Genomic DNA, 6,168 nt, shown 5'->3' with positions numbered 1-6,168 from the left:
GTATTATCCCTATCCCTTTGCACTTTTCCCTTCTCAGCTAGGGCTCAGTCACTTGGGGCCCAGAGAGGGGAGAGGTCAGAATGGAACATTGTCTTCGTATGTGAATGTATCTGTTAAACCATGTGAAGGGATGGTGTAATTAAGGGGGAACCAATTATCTCTTGGCTCCACAATGTCTGTGCGCAAGTCACTCCCCTCAGAGAGCTTGTCCAGGAGTGTGGAGAAGAGGGGGTTTACTTGAGATAGGAGTATATAAGAGTTGACAATTGAGTTATGCCTTGGATGAGGTAATGTTTTGGCACTATGAAGTACCAGGAACGAGATTAGAACCTCGTTTTAGAGACCAAACTGAGCGATAATTTATAGCTAATGCTATCTGGCTATGGGATACTCCTTTCTCAAGTAAAAGGCCCTTTGTGAAGAGTTCATCTGTGGTTCGTCATGTAAGTTGGGAGGGGTGTATCTTTGCTATAAAAGATCTCAGTTGCCATTATGTTGGGACTCTCAACAATTCATTATAGATAGTGAATTGTTGAAAGTCACAGGGCTATGGTGAAGCTCATATTATTATTAAAGATGACATTTAAGTATAACTCTGACTGGTGTGTGGTTTGAAACTCTCCTCATTTGGTAATACAGGAAATTACCACGACACGCATCATATTCAAAAACAAATCTCTTCACAATACGCCCAGCTGCACACTCAGCGTACTGAGAGGACCTCCCCCCTGACTTTGCTGATAAATACATTTTTATACTTTTTTTTTGCCCTTTTTCCTGATGTCCAATTGTTAGTTACAGTCTTGTCCCATCGCAACAACTTCCCTACAGACTCGGGAGAGGCGATGGTCGAGAGCCATGCGTCCTCCGAAACACGACCCTGCTAAGCCAAGCTTCTTGACACTCTGCTCGCTTAACCCGGAAGCCAACCGTCCAGCTGGCGACCGAAGTCAGCTTGTAGGCACCCGGCATGCCACAAGGAGTTGCTATAGCGCGATGGGACAAGGAAATCCCAGCCAGCCAAAACCTCCCCTAACCCAGACAACGCTGGGCTAATTGTGCGCCGCTTCATGGGTCTCCCGGTCACTATGATAGATATCACAATCATACAAGGGGCCCATAACTAAGATCTGTGATATTTTTTCTGTTGAGCGTTCATGTCCAATCTATTTCCTCCATATCTGTGCTGTATAGCTAGCAATGTATGATATCATGCATGACCTGTGTTAAATCTTCCATTGCCTGAAAAACACAATAACACCCAGTGAGCACCGTCCAACTCCAACGTCCATGGATCTTGAAATCTGGTCCGTCTGCCCTGACCTTAATTTCAATGTCCACAAAATCGTTTTCTGGTCCCCTCCGGACCACCTTATAGATGTCTGTTTGGTTCAAATGTGGTTTGGTTCGGACCAGCCTTGATATCAACATCCACAGACGTCTGTACCTGCCTCGATTTGGCCCAAAAATAGATGTTTATGATTGATTCAGATTTGATCCGGTCCGGACTGTCTGTCTATTCTCATATTTTCAGTGATATCATAGACATCTTATTTTCACTACTCCTATTTTTGTATTGCATGACATCACATCAACATGCAGACCCAAGGCATACATACATGAGTCCAAATGTCCACTTCACATTTCCATATCATAAAACTCATGTCATATACCAGGGTTCCCCGACTGGCGGTCCGCGGATGATTTTGTATATATTTTTTAAAGTTTAGTCCTATTCTTTAACTTTGATTATTTGTCCATATCACAATATGTTGACAAATTACATTGAAACAACATTGATTTAACCAGTTGGTGCATAGTGGGATGACTCCTTTCTATGCGCACTCAAATTATGATCTGTTTCTCTGAATTGCCTAACACTAAGGTTGTTTTTTGTATCTTAACTACTAGTCATGTTGGCAATAGAACAAGCTTTCAAATTATGCCCACCCGACCCAGATTGCGATTTATAATGCTAGGAGAGCTCAAAAATGCACCTTATAGATGAAGACTATTTGAGTCATAAAAGTGCATTGAATGAGGTGTGGCCACTTGGAGACACCAGTAAGTCCTTTCACTCAAATCCTTGTCATTTTTGTCTTATGTTTCACCTTCTTACTCCAACCTGGACCTAGTCTCAGTTTGCCTCTAAGCTCAGGTAGAGCTCCATATTGGGCGGCAACAGCACAGAACCCCTAACCAGTTCTGCCCCCCAGATGCATGGAGAACCCAACACGGCAAGGTTCGCTACACCAGTCAGAGGCTACAGCCCGCCAGATGTACCCCTGTCGGCCCCAAACAACACACCATCACTATCCAGCAGCCTGAAGAAAGTGATACTCCTCAAAAGAGCTCAGATATAATTTGCACGTTCTGTCCAGTCAAAACATGCTGTGAACAATCTTATGGGGAACCCAGTCAGGCCCTTCACACCCATTGGGGGAAACTTGAGGAGGGATCAAAATAAGAAACCCACCCCTTATGACATCACAACCAACCCTTCACAACAGCTCTATAAACAGCAACTCCAACCACAAGAGAATACAGAACCTGATGAGACCGAATGCATTTGGCTTTCCGGTCAAGGCTTCTCACAAAAGCACTGAGGCAAAACTTGAAGAGCCTGAGTATCCATAACTATGTGGCAAAATCTTTAGGGCAGGAGACGGAGCGATAGACAGTGTTTACCTCTTCACCCCTCCCCCATCAGCCCGGGAAGCCAGTCTGTACCAGTGTCTGGAGCACGAGATCCTGTCCAACCTCTAGCAGCTCAGCGTCGACTCAGAATACAGGCACAACCTCCCAGACGACAGCAAGGAAAACGGTCAATACGAACCTACTCAGAATGTCCCTGAGAGTGACCATGGTAGATTCGCTACTGTTCCAGCTGGGTCCAAACCATCTCCACATACCTCAGCCTCTAATGTCACACATCCAGGTGAGGCCAGCTTCGATGTAGTCATCGCTGAACTCTCCAAAGGGAAGAGGCTGCTGGAGAAGGTGTGTGTGGAGAGCTGGGTGAACACACTGTGGCAGCCCTAGAGCCAGTAGAGAGACATGCAGCAGCGCAGAGGTGGTGGACTCAAACTTAAACCTCAATGTGGCAAAAGCTTGTGTGACCAGCTCCTGGTCCTCTCTGGACTCCCGTGTAGAGTCCAAAGAGCTGTCCACTGATTCTACAACATCTCCTGACTCTGGGAATGGAGTTAGCATTAGCAGCAGGCGAAGGGTGACAGAAGCCACTTCACCTGCAAGGAACTCCAGAGCCACTATCGCAACAGGCTCAAATACCCTTTCTTGGTTTCAACAGGCTATTTCAGGCAGAAGAGGACCTTGAAGAAACCAGAGAGGGTGCCCTCCATCTACAAGCTGAAGCTTCGGCCCAGAGTCCATCCCAGGCACAACTACAGATTAGGCAGGAAGCCCACGTGGATCCCCACCCCAATCTCCTACAGAGGGTCCAGAAGGGACACACACATAGACAAGCAACACACACAACTCACCACTACAGGCAGACAGACAGGGCTCCACAGAAAGGTATCAGAGCTACAGGCGGCATGGCTATGAGGCCACGGTGAGGCTAAGGCAGTGCCAAACGCCTAAACAGGAGACAGCAGTGGACCCAGAGCAGGAGCCCTGGGTCTAACCCCTTACATTTCACTTCCATAGCCAATTGCAATACTCAAGGAAAATTACTCGTTTTGGATGGTAATGTACAGTCGTGGCCAAAAGTTTTGAGAATGGCACAAATATGAATTTTCACAAAGTCTGCTGCCTCTGTTTGTATGATGGCAGTTTGCATATACTCCAGAATGTTAATAAGAGTGATCAGATGAACTGCAATTAATTGCAAAGTCCCTCTTTGCCATGCAAATTAACTGAATCCCAAAAAAACATTTCCACTGCATTTCAGCCCTGCCACAAAAGGACCAGCTGACATCATGTCAGTGATTCTCTCGTTAACACAGGTGTGAGTGTTGACGAGGACAAGGCTGGAGATCACTCTGTCATGCTGATTGAGTTCGAATAACAGACGGGAAGCTTCAAAAGGAGGGTGGTGCTTGGAATCATTGTTCTTCCTCTGTCAGTCATGGTTCCCTGCAAGGAAACCCGTGCCGTCATCATTGCTTCGCACAAAAAGGGCTTCACAGGCAAGGATATTGCTGCCAGTAAGATTGCACCTAAATCAACCACTTATCGGGTCATCAAGAACTTCAAGGAGAGCGGTTCAATTGTTGTGAAGAAGGCTTCAGGGCGCCCAAGAAAGTCCAGCAAGCGCCAGGACCGTCTCCTAAAGTTGATTCAGCTGCGGGATCGGGGCACCACCAGTACAGAGCTTGCTCAGGAATGGCAGCAGGCAGGTGTGAGTGCATCTGCACGCACAGTGAGGCGAAGACGTTTGGAGGATGGCCTGGTGTCAAGAACGGCAGCAAAGAAGCCACTTCTCTCCAGGAAAAACATCAGGGACAGACTGATATTCTGCAAAAGGTACAGGGATTGGACTGCTGAGGACTGGGGTAAAGTCATTTTCTCTGATGAATCCCCTTTCCGATTGTTTGGGGCATTCGGAAAAAAGCTTGTCCGGAGAAGACAAGGTGAGCGCTACCATGAGTCCTGTGTCATGCCAACAGTAAAGCATCCTGAGATCATTCATGTGTGGGGTTGCTTCTCAGCCAAGGGAGTGGGCGCACTCACAATTTTGCCTAAGAACACAGACATGAATAAAGAATGGTACCAACACATCCTCCGAGAGCAACTTCTCCCAACCATCCAGGAACAGTTTGGTGACGAACAATGCCTTTTCCAGCATGATGAAGGCAAAAGTGATAACTAAGTGGCTCGGGGAACAAAACATTGATATTTTGGGTCCATGGCCAGGAAACTCCCCAGACCTTAATCCCATTGAGAACTTGTGGTCAATCCTCTAGAGGCGGGTGGACAAACAAAAACGCACACATTATGACAAACTCCAAGCATTGATTATGCAAGAATAGGCTGCCATCAGTCAGGATGTGGCCCAGAAGTTAATTGACAGCATGCCAGGGTGGATTGCAGAGGTCTAGAAAAAGAAGGGTCAACACTGCAAATATTGATTCTTTGCATCAACTTCATGTTGTCAATAAAAGCCTTTGACACTTATGAAATGCTTGCAATTATACTTCAGTATTCCATAGTAACATCTGACAAAAATATCTAAAGACACTGAAGCAGCAAACTTTGTGGAAATTAATATTTGTGTCATTCTCAAAACTTTTGGCCACGACTGTACAGGTACTATAGTATACTACATAATTTTTGATGCATCAGACCACACAGAGTGGTGGTGAAAGATGATCAGCATTCAGTGGATCATTCACCTCAACAAATAGAAATGTTTTCAATTATAATACTCAGTTTCAGTTCAAAATGTTTCACTTATCCTGTGTGCACTGCACTCCATTGCGTGATAAAAATATTTTAACCCAAAACACAACACTATTTCTTCAATGCTCTGGTAATCATATTTGCCTTTATTCCAAAAGAAAATAGCAATTTTCCCCCACCATTCTCCTCTATTCTCCAAAAGCTGAATGTATTAAATTCCCTGTGATTTTATATGTAAGGGAAATTTGGAGGTCAGATTTCCACTTCAATGTTGACTCCCAGTAGCACTCCGCTCACAAAGGAACACAAACAGAGGCAGCGGGTAGACAGTCAGGCGTCTCACAGCTGCTGCCCACATTACACCAGGATCCGTTCTATCAGAGCACAGAAGATAAGCAGAGAATCTCACCAAGACCCACAGACCCAGTATTGATACAAGGCTGAAAACACACATCCACACACATTCTCAAAAACACAGATAGACATTAACACCCTCGCACACAGTCACGCAGCATGAGATCGGACACCTTTGGTGGCTGAAGCCACAAACTCTTTTGCTAATGTATTTTTTATGTAAGATTTGAAAGTTTTAGATTCATGATGTATGTGTGTCTTAAGAGCTGAATCACAGATAATTAACTTTGAATAGATTTTTGAAAATGTAATTGTTTTTGATCAACGTTCAAGGCATTATTCTTTTAATTGACCTCTGCCTCCCAGGAGTGACCCTCTCATTAAACAGTTCTGCGGGTCGCTACTTTAGCATCCTCTGATTGCTCCACTTCACCTCAGATGCTGTCCTCG

At 45.2% G+C, this 6,168-nt stretch overlaps 1 pseudogene; it reads left to right on the top strand.

Annotated features, from left to right (window-relative positions):
- The first annotated feature begins 2,102 nt into the window (after positions 1–2,102).
- LOC139564870 (GAS2-like protein 2A) lies at positions 2,103–3,567 on the top strand (annotated as a pseudogene).
- Positions 3,568–6,168: the final 2,601 nt, after the last annotated feature.

This window comes from Salvelinus alpinus, chromosome 1 (genome assembly GCF_045679555.1).
Source record: "Salvelinus alpinus chromosome 1, SLU_Salpinus.1, whole genome shotgun sequence".
NCBI lineage: Eukaryota > Metazoa > Chordata > Actinopteri > Salmoniformes > Salmonidae > Salvelinus > Salvelinus alpinus.
Note: the sequence above shows the minus strand (reverse complement) of the source record. Positions and strands in the feature narration are given on the sequence as shown.